Source organism: Lissotriton helveticus, chromosome 10, assembly GCF_964261635.1.
Source record: "Lissotriton helveticus chromosome 10, aLisHel1.1, whole genome shotgun sequence".
Taxonomy (NCBI): domain Eukaryota; kingdom Metazoa; phylum Chordata; class Amphibia; order Caudata; family Salamandridae; genus Lissotriton; species Lissotriton helveticus.
In genome coordinates, this window is record NC_136071.1 from 105420203 (window position 1) to 105439003 (window position 18801).

Below are 18801 nucleotides of genomic sequence, written 5' to 3' on the forward strand. Positions count from 1 at the left end.
ACTCAGTGTATACAGACACTCACACACTGTCACTCATCCATGGAGTTACTCACACACCTAGTCAGTCATGCAAAGAAACAATCTCACCTCCATTTCCTCAACTATACAGTTATACACACCTTACTTATTCAAACATATACTAACACATATTTACTCTCTTATACAATCCCTGATACAAGTTCACAATGATCCATACAGCCACTCACACATTCAGTGGCTCTCATGCACAGTTATTTATATATGCCAACTCTCACATGTACTGTGTTTTACATATGTACTTACTATGACATGTAGCATTGAGATATCCATTCACTCATCAATACACTCATGCACACAGTCAACCGCCCATGTAGCTGTTTCCACATGCACTCTTGAACTCATACACCTAGTGAATCAACTGCTCACACATCTATGCACAGAGTCACACACCTCCCAGCCACCCCCACACAAACTCAATCTCCCATACAAATACTTGGGCAACCAATCAATAACACATATAACCTCTCGTATAGCTAATGATCAACACATGCAGCAGTTTACATCACAACAGACATACTGATGCACACATTCAGACAGTTTAGTCACTAACCCATGCATTTAGTACGACACATTTATTCACTCACTCATACAGTCAGTCACGCACCTACTAAATCCTTCATCCAGACACTTATACATCCACTCATTCTTCAATATATCAAACATATTTAAACTTTACAGAAACACACAGTCACTGGATGATGTCATCAGTGATGTCATCAGTGATGTCATTTGAGATGTCATCAGTGATGTCATCAGTGATGTCATTTGAGATGTTATCAGTGATGTCATTTGAGATGTCATCAGTGATGTCATCAGTGATGTCATTTGAGATGTCATCAGTGATGTCATCAGTGATGTCACTGACCATGTCATGAATGATGTAATATGTGACATCATCAGCAGTGGATTGCGGGTGCGCGATATATAGTTAGTGCAACTAACTATATATGGAATTTCAATGGTTTTGTGTGAGTAAAATAAGGTTTTTTAAATGCTAATTCCTAACTATATATGGTCTATAACCTATGGTTTTTTCAGTGAATTTTCGAGGTTTTTTAAATGCTAATTCCTAACTATATATGGTCTCTAACCTATGGTTTTTTCAGTGAATATATATATATATATATATAACATCTCTATGGCAAAATGAAACCCCTCATTTTGTTCCTTTGCAAATTAAATGTTTTAAGTGTTAACACTTTATTCCAATCAAGATGACTTCAGGTGTGCCATACTTTTGTCATAAGTAAGACTGTTAGCGCTCTAGTTGTTCTTTAGAACACTCTGGGACATTCTGTCACTGGGCTATAGTTGGGCTACATCTGGCTGATATTTGGGATACATTTGGGCTCTTTTGTCTCTGGTGGCCATCTTTGGGCTACATTGGGCTACATTGGGCTACATTGGGCTACATTGGGCTCCAACATATATATAGCCCAATGTAGCCCAATATATATTTTTCAAAGTTAATTTTCGTAAAAACCACTGGAGCATATATCTTGAGACATAGCAAAGGCACATCGGGCTACCAGTCCCTACAATTTTGCCAAGTTTTGTGGAAATCCATTCAGCCGTTCGAGCTAAAAGTGAGTCCAACCGCCCTATGGAAAACTCAATGTTAAAAACACGTTTTGGGACCCCCCTGTTTTCTCGGCCCCCGCTTGACGAAACCCCCCTAAATTTTCAGGGTCTGCTCAGAAACAAAATGTGCCATTTTCCTGAAAATTTCAGCCAATTCCGTCGACAAACGCCAAAGTTATTAGACATAGAATTTTCAGAAATCCCATAGAGAAAAAATCCTAACTATATATACCTACTGGCTATCGCCAGTAGGTAATATATATAACATTTCTATGGCAAAATGAAACCCCTCATTTTGTTCCTTTGCAAATTAAATGTTTTAAGTGTTAACACTTTATTCCAATCAAGATGACTTCAGGTGTGCCATACTTTTGTCATAAGTAAGACTGTTAGCGCTCTAGTTGTTCTTTAGAACACTCTGGGACATTCTGTCACTGGGCTATAGTTGGGCTACATCTGGCTGATATTTGGGCTACATTTGGGCTCTTTTGTCTCTGGTGGCCATCTTTGGGCTACATTGGGCTACATTGGGCTACTTTGGGCTACATTGGGCTCCAACATATATATAGCCCAATGTAGCCCAATATATATTTTTCAAAGTTAATTTTTGTAAAAACCACTGGAGCATATATCTTGAGACATAGCAAAGGCACATCGGGCTACCAGTCCCTACAATTTTGCCAAGTTTTGTGGAAATCCATTCAGCCGTTCGAGCTAAAAGTGAGTCCAACCGCCCTATGGAAAACTCCATGTTAAAAACACGTTTTGGGACCCCCCTGTTTTCTCGGCCCCCGCTTGACGAAACCCCCCCAAATTTTCAGGGGCTGCTCAGAAACAAAATGTGCCAATTCCGTCGACAAACGCCAAAGTTATTAGACATAGAATTTTCAGAAATCCCATAGAGAAAAAATCCTAACTATATATACCTACTGGCTATCGCCAGTAGGTAATATATATATATATTCACTGAAAAAACCATAGGTTTCACACCAGTTATAGTTAGCTGGAAGTTTTACTCGCATAAAACCATTCAAATTCCCACGTTATAGTTAGTTGGACTCACTATGACTTGCGCGTGCAATGCACTGCTGATGACGTCACATATTACATCACTCATGACATGGTCAGTGACATCACTCATGACATCACTGATGACACCATCCAGTGAATGTGTGTCTTTCTGAAAAATAAATATTAGTGAGTAATGTTTAAATATTTAAATATATGTATTAGTGTTTCACTTTGTGTATAAGTGGCTGCATGGGTTGGTGAGTAGCTACATGTGTATGTATATGGGTTATTAGATGTTTTTTTTAATATCAGTATGAGTGTCTATATGGTTTGGTGAGGGTATTACTTAGCACATAGATGCATGAATGACTGACTCTCTGTATGTGTTTTGAAGACAGCATATGTGCAGGACTGTATGGGTGGATGAGTGTGTATATGTGTGTGTTAGTGAGTGAATGACTGTCTCACTAGTGTCTTTATCAGTAACTACATATGTTTTAATCTAGTATATGTGAATATTGATGTATATAAGTGAGTATATGTGAGAGTGAGGGATTGTAAGAGTTCCTGTTTAAATAAGTATGTTTTTCTATAAGTGATTGTTTAACAGAGTAAATATGTGTATGTTTTCTTAGAAGTAAGGTGGTAGTGTGTGTATAGCTGTATATGCAAATAAATGGATGTTCAATAGTTTATTTGCATGTGTGAGTATGTGTGTGAGTAACTTTTGGATGACTGTCGTTGTGTAACAGGATATATAGGTGTATCACTATATATGATGAGTGAGTATATGTATGAGTGACTGCATAGAACTGTTGGTGAATGAGTGGATGTGCATATAGATGGTGGAATTACTGAATTGGTTTTTGTAACTGGTATGGGTATCTCCATTTTTTTGAAAATTGTAGTTTCTATTTTTGAATATGTGTTTCAAAGGTTACATTACAGTGAAAGGAGGTCTGTCACTCTGTCACAAGGATGGTGTCATCAGTGATGTCATGAGTGATGTCACTGACCATGTCATGAGTGATGTAATATGTGATGTCATCAGCAGTGCATTGCACGCGCAAGTTATAGTGAGTCCAACTAACTATAACGTGGGAATTTCAATGGTTTTATGCGAGTAAAACTTCCAGCTAACTATAACTGGTGTGAAACCTATGTTTTTTTCAGTGAATTTAATAGGTTTTTAGATGCTAATTCCTAACTATAACTGGTGTAAAACCTATGGTTTTTTCAGTGAATTTCAATGTTTTTTTAATAGCAAATCTCTATAGGTATCAAAAGTAAAAAATGTTATAATGAATTTTATATTGTATAGTTATGTAATTTTTATTTTATTTTTTCCCGGGGCGCGTACCGGTGAACGCACGGGTAAGCGCAATGTTACGGCGTACCGGTGAGCGTCCCGTTAGCGATATTTCCGCGAACGAAAACAACATCGTGACTTATTGCATAGCCGCGTGATGCGTCATATGACAGCGTAAGCGCACCCGGAAGCACGCAAGCGCATACGATCGCGCAACGTCCTGATGCGCTTACGCTACGCGCCTCCGGGCGTGCCCCGGAGCGCGACTATGGGCGCGCCCCGGGGCGCGTAGCGTAAGCGCGTCGGGTCATGTGACCTGAAAATAACACTTTTTATTGGTGCAGAACAGTTTTGGTTTCCAAATGATGAAAGCCCGAGTCATGTGACCTGAAAATAACACTTTTTATTGGTGCAGAACAGTTTTTTTTTTCCAAATGATGAAAGACCCCACCTTTTTTCCTTATTCTGACTTTGTCCTTTGACTGAGGAAGACATGTTTGAACAACTTAGAGAAATATTTTGTACTTTAAAATGGCTACAGTAGTAGCAGCAGCTGGAGCATCTGCACCACCACCACCACCACCACCAAAAGGACCACCACAACATTACATTGGTGGTCAAGAAGAGGAGGAGGAGGAAGAGGAAGAGGAGGAGGGGAGAAGATGGCTGCATGAAGACAATACCCCATACAAGCCAAGGCCACACATTGTATGGGAGTTTTTTTCTATCCCAGAGGGCAAGAAGAAAGTCAATGCAGCCAAGGTGACTTGCCTAATCTGTGGCATGGAACTTTCAAGGGGGAACCCTAACAAGAAATATTCTTTTGGGAATAATACCATGATTAGACACATGAACCGCAAGCATCCGAACAACTATTCTGCTGCTGAGATGAGGGAACTGGCCAGTAACCTCCCCAATCTTCAAGCACTACCTCCAAAAGAAAGCAACCCACTCCATCGGGACCAGAGACAAGCGAGACGATGCCTTGCATTCAACCACGGTTTGAGGATTTCCGAATTACATGTATTTATTGTGGTAATCTCATCTCCTATGGTGAAAAGGGCGTAAAGCTCATCGTCCTTGCTGGTGACTACCACAATTGCCCCAAAAACCCTAATTCTTTCAGTTTTTTGTTTTTTGCTCCAGTTAGCCATTTTCAATTCCCTTTTTTTTGTTTCTCCCCATAAAAAATACAAAACAAATATAAAACTGTTCAGAAAAGCCAAAAAAAGTACAAAATGTTCCAAAAAACTTTAAAAAAATTTAAAAAAACAAAAAGAAGAAAAAAAGACAGTTCTTTTTAGAACTACCTTTAATTTATAAAAATAAACCTATATTTTTAAAGAATCTCTGTCAATTTTTTTTCCTCAGGGTACGCGCACCGGGGCGCGCACCCAAAAAAAAGTAAAAATAATTAATGAAGGAGTTAGCATGAGGGAAGAACACAAAGAGAGTAATGTTAAGAGAAAGAGAGCTAGAGGGAGAAAACACAGAGGGATTGTTTATTACATAGTAAAAAACAGAGAAGGTGTAATAGGGTGAAAGTGAGAAAAGTAAAATGAATAAGGGAGCGAAAGAAGGGAAGAGAGAGGAAGAAGACTAAAGTAGAGATAGTGGGAGAGTGGGTGTTGAAAGAAAAAGAAAGGACAGTAAAAAATGGGGAATGAAGGGTAGTGACGGAACTGGGATAAATGAACAACGGTGAGGGAGGAGGAGAAAAGAGCAGTGAGTGTAAGTAAAGAGGGGTGAAAGAGGGTTAAAAATTGAATTAGGATAAGACATGGGGAGTGACAAAGAGAAAGGACAGAGAGAGTAAAGGAAACAGTGTCTGAATGGGTCTGAGTGAAACAGCAAAGAAAGGTAAGTAATGCAGTGTGTGTGACTTATAGGGAGTCAGTGGGTGTAGGTCGGGGTGTGGGTGTGTAAGGTGTGTCTGTGGGTGTGGGTGTGTGGGGTGTTTCGGTGTGGGTGGAGGTGAGGGTGTGTGAGATATGTGTGAGGGGTGTGTGGGTGTGGGGGGTATGTGTGTGGGATGTATGAGTGTGTATGGAATGTGTGTGTGTGTGAGGAGTGTGTGTGGGGGTGTGTGTGTATGAGGTGTGTGTGTGTGGTGTGTGTGTGTGGGGTGTATGTCAGAGGTGTGTGTATGTGTTGGGAGGGGGGATGAGGTGTGTGTGTAGGAGTGAAGTAAATAATTAAGAAAAAGAGAATGAGTGAAGAAGCAAAGGAAGGGAACAGAGGGTAAGTGAAGTAAAGAATGGGGACTGAAAGAAGTTGAATATGAGAGGGGAAATAGGGAAAGGGGAGTAAACATGGAGAATAAGAATAAGTGAGGGAAGCAGAGTAAAGAAACAGGAGTGAGGTTGGTTGGGAAAATATTAGTGAGGTTAAAGCAAAGGGTGATGACAATCTACATTTTTTTAGTCACACTTACCATATAATAAATGTAACTTTAATTACATTTTTTTACTACACTTTGTATCTGTGAAAGAAAGAAGAAAAAATAAGTTATAATTAGTAAAATATGTATTTTAAATTAAAAGATACAAATGAAGAGGTTAAAAATTATAACTGTGTATTTAGAAATAAAGTAAGAGTGAGGGACACAAAGGGAAATAAAGTAAGGTAGAAGGACAAAAAGAGAGAAAAAGAAATAGAAGGAGAGCAAATTACTAAGAGTAAGGCATATAGATTCACTGACAGAGAGGAAGAGAAGAACAGAGAAATGAACTGAAGGTAAGAAAGATACTAAAACAATGTGAGTTAGCAAAACTCAATCAGGAAACAGTAGTAAGTAAAAAGATAATGACTGAGACGGAAAAGAGTCTAATTAAGGATGCATTTAGAAGAATGAGGAATAGAAGATAACTGAGGGTAAGTGAAGAACAGTCATAGAGTGAAGGGATGAAGGGAGAGAGGATAATATACAACGATTGAGGGAAATGGAGTGAGGAAGTTAGTAGACAGACACATTAAGAGAAAAACTGAGTGAGGTGGAGTACAATGAGTGAGCAAAGGAAATGAGTAAGGGAGCAAAAAAAGGAAAGAGAGGAGAAGACGACTAAAACAGTGGTACTGAGAGAAAATAATTTGGTGATGAAAGTAAAGAGAAGGACATTGAAAGAAAGGAAATGAGGGATAGTAATGGAACCAGAGTAAAAGAAATGGGATGAAGAACGATGAGAGAGGAGCAGTGAAGTTGTTGTAAAAGAAATGATAGAAGGTAGATAAACACAAGTGAACATAACACAAGGAGAGTGAGGCACTGAGGACATAGAGGTAGTAAACGAAAAATAGAGAGAAGAGATCAAAAGAAAGGAGCAAACAAAGATAAGCGAGGGAGAGTGGGTGATTTATAGTGATAGAGTGCGACAATACTGCTGAGTGAGTAAAGAGGAATTAATAAAAGAGCAAAGGAGGAAAATACGGAAAAGGGAAGTAAAGCAGAGAGACTGAAAGCTGAAAAGTTATGCAAGGGAGAAAGGGGATGCAGACAGTTGAAATGAGAATGAGGGGTTGTGAAAGAAGTGGAGTAAAGGAACGGGGGTTACAGAGAGTGGGAGAAAGACATTATAAGTGAGTAAAAAGAGCTGAAAGAGGATGGAAAAAGGAAAGTGAGTGTCAGACAATGGGAATACAATTTAATTTACACAATCCAAAGTATAGAATAACTTGTACAACATGTTACATAGTTTATTTTTGCTGTTCTCAGAATATATTGAATTTCACTTAAAACAGTGAGTTCAAATTACTCATCATATGACAGCGGGGAAAAAAACCACAATCTAAAAGATTGTGTTTTAAAAAAAAAACTTAGATACTGACAAATGACAAATGTACACTAATCTTTGATTCACTTACTTTTCCTTTAGGCCAAATAGTATATCATGAAGGTCCTTTTTTCGTTGGAAAGTACTCTGCTGTTCACTAATAAAATCCATTTTATCGACTTTCTAGAAGAAAAGCTCCAAGAACATCTGAAATATTTTAATTATTTTCATGTACTCCTTTTTTTCAGTCATGACTCTTTACTCATTCCTATACTTTTCCTTTTGACCATATAGTGTCAGATGTATGAGTATATTTTCAAATTAATTCTAAGAAACTCTGAAATTACTGTTTTTCTGATGTTCTGAAAGAAAGGCTCATACAACATTTTCACAATATTTAAGTATTTATAAAACCATCTCTGACTCACTCATGTTCATCATTTTGTATAATACTGATATCACTTACTATGAGACCCACTTACAGTACCTATATGACAAGTCAATTTTTTATATTACCTGGATCACTTTTACTCAGAATATATTTTTAAACAGCAAAATAACCTTTATTAACTGCTCCCGTCTTCATAGGCCAATTACCTTTACTTAAATTTTGGTTCTAAAAACACTAGGTATGAATTTTTTAAGTCAAAGGGCAAACGTTGTTTGAAAGTCAAATGAGTGTCATTACATTGGGTCCAACCTTTACGACTTTTTAAATAGCATGTGTAATGCCCTGATGTTGTTGAAGGACCGTCATGATAAATAATAGCTACAGTTGCAAACGTTCTTCCTGAAATTGATAACTGAGAAGCCACAACATTTTTAATAGAAGTTGACAATTTACTTCCATCAGGTCTACATCGTTGGAACATTAAAATCACGTATTTACCATAAGTTTGTAAAAATAATGTGGACAGCATTGCAGACTTACATTGGGTACACACCATATTGTGATCAGCTGCTTTAAATAGATTATTAAAAGGCACTGATTTGCAGTCTGGTAAAGTCAAATATATAAATCTTTCAGTGTCTATTCTAGTACTACTTGATAAACTACAGTTGTTGCAGTCATGCTGCCATTGATAAGAAAGGCTAAAAAGATTTTTTATATCTACACCTTCATCTTCCAAAACATCAAACATATACATTAAAAGTTCCTGACAATCCTGCTGAATAATCTGTGAAAATTGATTTTGACCAGAACATATGTCTAGAAGATTTCTAATTTCTGAAACACTTTCTATTTTTACTCTATCACTGCTACATTTCTCAAACACGGAATTCAATAAACAGCAGAATGTTTGATCCCGATTTTCAACAATTTGTTCTTGTAAATTTAGAAGAAAAAAAACATCATTAACCACTACATTAGCATAGCAGTTGACACCAGAACTGTTTTCAAACTGAAATCCAACAACATCTTCAACAGAATCCTTTTTCTTTCTGCTTACAATTACAGTTTCATCTCATTTTTGTCTTTTTGCTACTACCTCACTGCAATTATTCTCATTTTTTCTTTTTCGGCCTACCACACGTTTTTCAAACAGAGGATATTGAGGCAAATGTGGAGCATACTCTCTTCTTAACCTATTGTATTCTTTAACACAATCTAGATCAGCACAAATCTTTGTTTCATCACACTCAATCAAGTACAATCCTGATAAAGTTCTGACTCGTGATAATGCCACATATGCCATACCCTCTTTAAACACAGAACTTCCAATGTTCACCAAAGCACTATCTACACTTAAACCTTGAGATTTATGAATTGTCACCGCATATGCCAAACAAATAGGAAACTGTTTTCGGCGAACATATAAGTCTTTCACAAGCAAAAACCTAGCTGAACAACGACAAATGTGTTCTATTTCGTCAATGCCATCAAATTTAATTTAAAAAATTTCAATTCCATCTCTATTTTTGTAATTCACAAAACCAACAACATGACCCATTGTTCCATTTACCAGACCTCTTTCAACATTTAAATTCCTTCTCAAAATAATACAACAATTTAAACACACATTCAGAGTCTTTTCAAAACCAGCAGTTTTAGATATAGTCTTCTCTAATTAATCCAATTTTGATTTCAAGTTTTCAGACAAAATAATTGTTGCTCCCATATGCTCTATTTTATCTATAGCTTCCAGTTTCACTATCTCTTCATTTTCTAACTTTAAAATTTTGTTGTTGAACATGGAACATTCTTTCAGAGTTGGCATCAAACATATGCCAGATTTCTTCTCGTTAATTTTCTTAAAAATATTCTCTGGAAGAATGTTTTCATTTGGGTACAAATTTGAAATTAATCGTCCATGTAAAGCTTCTTTCCCATGCTGACTTACTTTTCCGATTCTTACATCTTGTAGAATATTTTTATAATCTTCATCCTTTGCCTGCCGCATATTTTGGAGTAGTTCGCATATTTGAAATTTAACCATATATTAACGTTTCCAATGCTTCCTAGGCACTTCTTGGTATCTTCATGCGTGACCATTTTAAACACTGGTTGTCCTTTCACTGGAGTCAACTGCAGTAGATCTCCAAAAACAATGATGTGTTTCCCTCCAAATAACACATCATACTCTGTTCTAAGAATTTCTTGCATTCTCAAATGCACAAAAGCAAGCATTAGATTTGAGACCATGCTTACTTCATCAATGATAAGAAGTTTCATTTTCTTCAGGACTCTCGAAACTTCGGAACACGCATCTCCAGATAGCTTGTGGTATTGCAATTTGTTATCATGCTCCACTGGCAGCATCAGTAAACGATGTAAAGTAATCCCTTTAATATTATGTGCTGCCAGCCTAGTTGGAGCGGTAACAACACAAGATAGCGGTGATTCAGTCCTTTTCTGCAGATAAGTTGCAATTGCTTTAATCAGAAAAGTTTTTCCAGTTCCCGCTTCTCCACTAACGTACAGTTGGACAGGCTTAAATGATGTACATGAGCACTCTTTTTTCTCATGAGTGAATCCATGTTCAATCTGTTCTGTGACTTCGTCATATATCTGCTTCTGCTCAAGGTTTAGTTGTTTCACCAAATCTTCTAAGTTAACTACATCATCTTGAGCTTGTTCCATAGCTCTATCCACCTCATCCATGGCAGTGGCAGCTTCATTTTGGATAATTGGTCCTCCTAGTGGATCCTGACTTAATGAAGTAGAACTCTGACTGTCTTGAGAACTGTCTCTCGCAATCTCTGCAGCAATTGTTGCTTCTTGCTCTATTTCTTCGTTCAACATTTGCAGATAATTTGGAAAAACAAGACATTCTATGGTATCCTTGTTTGCATTAAAAGAATCTTCGTAACAGAGAAAATCTCCAAGTAGTTCCTCTTCTGTACGCCATGGTTTAAAGAGTTGCAAAAGAGCCAAATAGTAAAATTCCCTTTTGTCTGGATTTTCGCAACTCAATTTTCGATGATTAATCAAATGACCTTTTCTCTGTTTCACTAGACATCCTTTACATCCAATGACAGCATATATTCCATTATTGATATCTTCTCTGATGTTCCTCTTATAAATATAGCTTTGAAGAACTTCATAGAGACAAGCGTTCACAAGGTGAGGACTTCTATTTGGATAGTATGTATCCAACATGTTTGTCTTCAAAATATCTGTACTTTCTGGTTCTTTCTCCGCCAAATACTCTATCTCTTGTACAGATTTTGAAACTCGGTTTCGTGTTGCAGCAAGACCTAGACTTATCCAAATGATGGTTCTAGATTTGGCATAGAGACTTGCTGATGACAATCGATCAGAACATTCATATGCTCCAATTTCTCGATGCGACAACATCTTCAGACTGTAACTGTATAATTTCTTGCTTAGACTCTTTTCATGTAAAATGTCCTCCCACATTTCCTTCAGTTCTGTCTTTTCTTTTTTTGTGATGTAAGATGTCACATATCGAGCCACAGCAATAGAGTTGTCAGCAACTAATTGAATATCCATGTTAGCATTCCACATGGACAAAATCACTGGGTTGTAGTCGTTGATGTACTTGGACTCTTCGTTTCTTTTTAAATTGTATGTATTTTTTGGTGATTTCCTCGTCACAGTATGTCGCAGAGAAGACATCAAATTATTTACTCTTCCTTTAGAAATCACTGGTCGTGGAAAGCCGAAACGACATTTTGTGTAGAACTTGTCCTTGTTTCTGAATTTTCGACGACAGTACTTTCCACACGATGGGATTGAAAGCGTAAAACTTGTTGCCTTAAACTGTTTTCTTCGGTAGTTTTCGGAACAGCACATGTTGAATACTCTTCAATGAAGCTCATCACTGTCTCATCCGAATCTGTTCCAAATTTGGGTGCATCTTTAATCCACAACAACATATGTATATGAGGAGCACCTCTCGCTTGATACTCCTTTCTCCAAAAGAAATCCAAAACCTCTCCAAGGGGAGGATTTTTTTGTTGGTAATAAAAGACATAATAGCTTCAAATCTATGATTGAAATATCTGCATACATTCACTGGATCCAAAGAACGCAGTTCTCCAGCAGTTTTGAATTCTAGATTTTGTATATTTGCATTTGCCTCTCATAGAAATTGAAGTAAGTCGTCCCATGCATACTCAGCACAGCTAAGAGTGAGGAACCATGTAGGAGTTCCTAAGTTTCTTAGCATACATTTCAATTCCCCATGACGACGGTACCAATACTCATTTGTACCACACTGACATGCCATGAGATTGATTAAATGAGATTCCAAAATATTATCTTGCAGATTCACTTTCTCCATAAAGTCCCTCGCCGAAACATTTTGCAGATGTGCTCCACTTTTCAGTATATGGTTTACTGCATAAGAAAGCCCAGACAAGTCACTTTCATACAGTAGATGAAACAAATAGGGAATGCATTGACGAAACCTTGGATCTTCAGCATATAATCTTACAGTTCGATATTCAGATGCAGGAATTTGAAGTGGTCGATCGTCATATCGTCCACCTCGACCTGTTGGAAATAAATGTGGAAAACAACGAGCGTCCAAACTTTCTTCCCATACACTAATGGGACTTCCTTTTGCTGCTTTCATTTGAAACAGGTCAATTGCATTCCCCATCACTTCTTTGGAATGCAAAGGATGAACAGTATAATGTTCATATATTTCTTCACTTCTTGATACATCAACTTTTTCAATTTGGCCAGCTGAACAATCACTGTCTTCATCTGCAGCTGTTTCCTCTGCTTCAACACATTCATGTTTGTAGTACTCATTGTTTTTGACCAAATACAACGTTGCCTTTTTGACTTTCCTAACATCCACTAAATCTTGCCAGATTTTCTTACTCTTTGTCGGAACCCCATTAACTAGAATAACCAGAGGTTCCTCTTCCACTTTCTCTACACCAATTGTATCAATATTTTTCTTGAAATCTAGAGGCAAATAAACAACTCTTCCCTTTAATCCTCTCTGTAAATCTGAAGGAGGCAATTTCCCTATCTTAGGCTCCATGCGAACAATAGCCTGAAAAGGATGGACACATTGAATCAAAATAGACTCATATGTATTTAAATCCATCAATTCAGGAGGAATGTCTACCAACTCCAGATTATTATGAACAGCTCTAGCAGGCATTCGGTTTTGATTTAATTTATCATAACAATATTTACAAATACGCTGATAAGAACTCAAATCAAAACAATTCTCCACCCACAAATATGTTGCAAAATCCTTCCACTCATAATTATTTATAATTATTTATCTTTTCACTTTTTACGTATAAATCAACTAATCTAGTTTGATGCTTATAATGAGTTCGTCGACAACACACACAAGTAAAATTCGGCCTTTCACTTGATTTCACCTTAAACCTGGTAATTTCCTGGTCAAACTTTTCTGTACTTGAAATCTGTACATTGTCTTCCACATTACCTTGAATTTCTGTGTCAATTTCTACACTGTCCTCTTTTTCACCAAAATAAGAAATCTCAATTTCTTCACAAATCTTCTTCACATCTAATTCAGTTCCATGAAAAAGAGCACTGTTTAATTGTTTAAGCTTAAGTGCTGGACTTTTTGCATAATACAACATTCTCACTAATTTCCTCATTTTGGTATGATGCACTGCTAACATCCTAAAATGATGAAAAACACTCTGACAGACTTTTCTAGAGAGACAAGCCAGTGAATGCCCTTGCAAACCTGTGTTTTCTCTCACTCTGCAAGGATCTAAGTCTTCCTATACATATTATTCTCTCCTGCTCCAGTAGCAAGATTTTTTGAGGGCCTCTCCTTCCTTTTCAAATTGACTCTCTCCTTCTCTTTTTCTACATGCTGTCCAACATTTTTTTTGATCTACATATGTTCCGTAAGAAAGACTTAGTTGTCTTACCAGGAGCTTTTTTCCTGTTTTTGAAGTATTTGTTGTGGAGGAGTGCTGTAATTCCGTTGCTGTTTTTGATTTTTTCCGCTTATCATCTTTCCTTCTCCTTTGCCTTGAAGGGTATCTTTCCTTACTCTTGAAATCTTGATTTCAATCTGTGTTAAGGAAAAAAATAGCACATTATAGACCACTATTACCAAACAACAAAGCAATGACAAAAAGCAAACGGTCTATTCAGGGTTACAGATCAGGTGAGGATTCTCCAGGGGTGCAGAAGAGGTGAGACCTGTATTGAAGAGTGTAATGGAAGAGAGGTCTGTCCAAAGGTACAAAGAAAGTGAGACCTGTGTCTAAGAGTGCAGTAGGGGATAGGCTTCATGAAGTCTAGTCCACTGCACTCTTACACACAGGCTTCACCACCTATGCTTCCCAGGAAAGGCCTCTCTCACACTACAGTCTTGAACATAGTCCTCATCTCCTCTGTATCTCTGGACAGGCCTCACCTCATCTGCACAATCTACTTCCTAATCTGAGGTAACACAGGTGACATTATTGTGAAAGGTTGAAATATATTTATTTAATCATGCAGACACTATTTATTCCTTCTCAAAAATCTAAAAGTCATTGATTTGCCCCAAAATCGTTTTTTAAATAACATTTTAGACACACAGTGCAGGTCCTATGTACAAGCGTTCAATGTCCATGACTACAGTGGAGAGGACTGACCTCCTCTCACCCTTGGACAAGCCTTACCTCATCTCTGTCCTCTGGACAGGCCTCAATGTATTGAGTATAATTGATGGTAACTAGGTGCAGATGAGGTGACGCATGTCCAAGGGTGTAAATAAGCTGAGGCCTGTCTAAGCATGCAGATTAGTTGAAGTCTATTCAGGGTTGCAGATGAGGTGAGGATTGTCTAGGGGTGCAGAAGAGGTATGGCCTGTATTGAAGAGTGTAGTGGAAGAGACGTCTGTCCACGGGTGCAAAGAAGATGACACCTGTGTCTAAGAGTGCAGTGGGGGATAGGCTTCATGAAGCCTAGTCCACTGCACTCTTAGACACAGGCCTCACCACCTACGCTCTCCAGGAATGGCCTCTCTCCCACTACACTCTTGAACACAGGCCTCACCTCCTCTGTCCCTCTGGACATGCCTCACCTCATCTGCACAATCTACTTCCTAATCTGAGGTAACACAGGTGACATTATTGTGAAAGGATGAAATATATGTATTTAATCATGCAGTCACTATTTATTCCTTCTCAAAAATCTAAAAGTCATTGATTTTCACCAAAATCGTTTTTTAAATAACATTTTAGACACACAGTGCCGGTCCTATGTACAAGCATTCAGTGTCCATGAGTACAGTGGAGAGGACTGACCTCCTCTCACCCTTGGACAAGCCTTGCCTCATCTGTGTCCTCTGGACAGGCCTCAATGTATTGAGTATAATTAATGGTAACTGGGTGCTGATGAGGTGACGCATGTCCAACGGTGCAAATAAGCTGAGGCCTGTCTAAGGATGCAGATTAGTTGAAGTCTATTCAGGGTTGCAGATGAGGTGAGGATTGTCTAGGGGTGCAGAAGAGATGAGGCCTGTATTGAAGAGTGTAGTGGGAGAGAGGTCTGTCCAGGGGTATAAAGAAGGTGAGGCCTGTGTCTAAGACTGCAGTGGGGGATAGGATTCATGAAGCCTAGTCCACTGCACTCTTAGACACAGGCCTCACCACCTACACTCCCCAGGAAAGGCCTCTCTCCCACTACAGTCTTGAACACAGGCATCACCTCCTCTGTCACTCTGGACATGCCTCACCTCATCTGCACAATCTACTTCCTAATCTAAGGTAACACAGGTGACATTATTGTAAAAGGTTGAAATATAGTTATTTAATCATGCACACACTATTTATTCCTTCTCAAAAATCTAAAAGTCATTGATTTGCACCAAAATCGTTTTTTAAATAACATTTTAGACACACAGTGCAGGTCCTATGTACAAGCATTCAGTGTCCATGAGTACAGTGGAGAGCACTGACCTCCTCTCACCCTTGGACAAGCCTTACCTCATCTGTGTCCTCTGGACAGGCCTCAATGTATTGAGTATAATTGATGGTAACTGGGTGCAGATGAGGTGACACATGTCCAGGGGTGTAAATAAGCTGACACATCGCTGTTTTCATAAATAAGGCCCTCAGTGTGCTTCCTAATCTGAGGTAACACAGGTGACATGATTGTGAAAGGTTCAAATTTTTTTATGTAATCATGCACACACTATTTATTCTTTCTCAAAAATGTAAAAGTCATTGATTTGCCCCAAAAATGTTTTAGTAGTGTAATGAAAAGCTTATACATATGACCTTTTCTCTGTTTTTCAAATGTTATTCTAAAAAAAGATTGTGAGGCCTAAGCAGGAGTGCAGATGAGCTGAAGCCTGTCCAGGGGAGCACAAAAGGTGAGGCTTGTGTCCAAGAGTGCAGTGGACAGGACTAAACTGGAGTAGTGTGCAAAAAAAGATGAGCCTCATTTATGAGGCCCTGCGTCACTTTTGCACTGCTGATGCGTCACTTTTTGTGACGCATCGGCGGCATAAAACATGTGCCTTGTTGCGCCATATATAAAAAGTGACGCATGTAGGTAGATGCGTCACATTTTAAACCTCTGCGCCACATTATACCTCTGTCAGGTGTAATGTACACAGAGGGGGCATTCCCCCGCAAAAAGCCTCATAATAGTGACGCAGTGAAATCTATGAGATTTCACTGCGTCACTTTTAGGACACTGTTACGTCAAAATCTTGCGCCTGCCTCACAGCAGGCGTAAGACGGAGGCAAACGCTTTCACATGGGGCTTTCCCCATGTGAAAGGATGCATTGCTGGAGTTGCGTCACTTTTGTGACACACTCCAGCAATTTGTCACTTTTGCGCTTACAGATACATCAGAAATACTGACTTATCTGTAAGTCCTTGCAACATGATGTGTCATACATTAAATATAACGCATCATTGGTGTCACAAGGAGTGCGCAGTGAAAAGTGACGCATCGCTGTTTTCATAAATAAGGCCCTCAGTGTGCTTCCTAATCTGAGGTAACACAGGTGACATGATTGTGAAAGGTTCAAAAATTTTTATGTAATCATGCACACACTATTTATTCTTTCTCAAAAATGTAAAAGCCATTGATTTGCCCCAAAATCGATTTTTCAATAACATTTTAGAAACACAGTGCAGGTCCTATTTACAAACATTCCATTTCAGTACTGAAAAGTCACTATTTTACAAAATACATTTCCTATCCCTTGCAAACATTCCTACCAAGCATTACCCAAAAAATGAAACAAACCAACAGCAAAGAAACTCAGTCCTAATCTGAGGTAACACAGGTGACATGATTGAGAAAGGTTCAAATATTTTTATGTAATCATGCACACACTATTTATTCCTTCTCAAAAATCTAAAACCAATTGCTTTGCCCCAAAATCGTTTTTTGAATAACATTTTACAAACAGAGTGCAGATCCTATGTACAAGCATTCCATTTCAGTACTGAAAACTCACTATTTTACAAAATACATTTCCTCTCTCTTGCAAACATTCCTACCAAGCATTACCCAAAAAATGATACAAACCAACAGCAAAGAAACTCAGTCTACTTCCCAATCTGAGGTAACACAGGTGACATGTTTGTAAAAGATTCAAATATTTTTATGTAATTATGCACACACTATTTATTCCTTCTTAAAAATGTAAAAGCCATTGATTTGCACTAAAATCGTTTTCAATTAACATTTTAGGAACAGAGCACAGGTCCTATGTACAAACATTCATTTTCACTACTGAAACCCATTGATTTGCACTAAAATCGTTTTTCAATTACCATATTAGGAACAGAACACAGGTCATATGTACAAGCATTCATTTTCACTACTGAAACCCATTGATTTGCACTAAAATCGTTTTTCAATTAACATTTTAGGAACAGAGCACAGATCCTATGTACAAGCATTAATTTTTAACTACTGAAACCCATTGATTTGCACTAAAATCGTTTTTCAATTACCATTTTAGGAACAAAACACAGGTCCTATGTAGAAGCATTCATTTTCACTACTGAAACCCATTGATTTGCCCTAAAATCGTTTTTTAATTAACATTTTAGGAACAGAGCACAGATCCTATTTACAAGCATTCATTTTCACTACTGAAACTCATTGATTTGCACTAAAATCTTTTTTCAATTAACATTTTAGATACAGAGCACAGGTCCTATGTACAACCATTCAACTTCACTACTGAAACATGACTATTTCACAAAATACCAATCCTCTATCTTGCAAATATTGAAACCATGCATTTTCTAAAAGCATCACACAAATCAACAGCAAAGAAACTCAATGTGCTTCTTAATCTGAACTCTCTTTCTATATTGAATAAATCATAACTCACCTTTACAAATGCTTTGGGAGATTGAGAACAGTGTGAGATACACACACCAATATTTCTTTAGCAGAGCAAAACGTATGTTCTCCAGGCACTGCAACCATTAATGGCACAGAAAACCTCTAATTCTACACACATATTGCTCATGGTAACCAATCAAAACTCTTCCCTCTCTATTTTTTAACCAACACCCTTCCTACCCCTCAGCCCTTTCTACCTGTTACCATAGCAACTTCCTCCTCACTGAGCTCTCAGGGTTAAAAGTTTATTCTACAATGTTGCAAATGAACTTAGCAAGGATGTTTGACCTCTCAATACACCAGC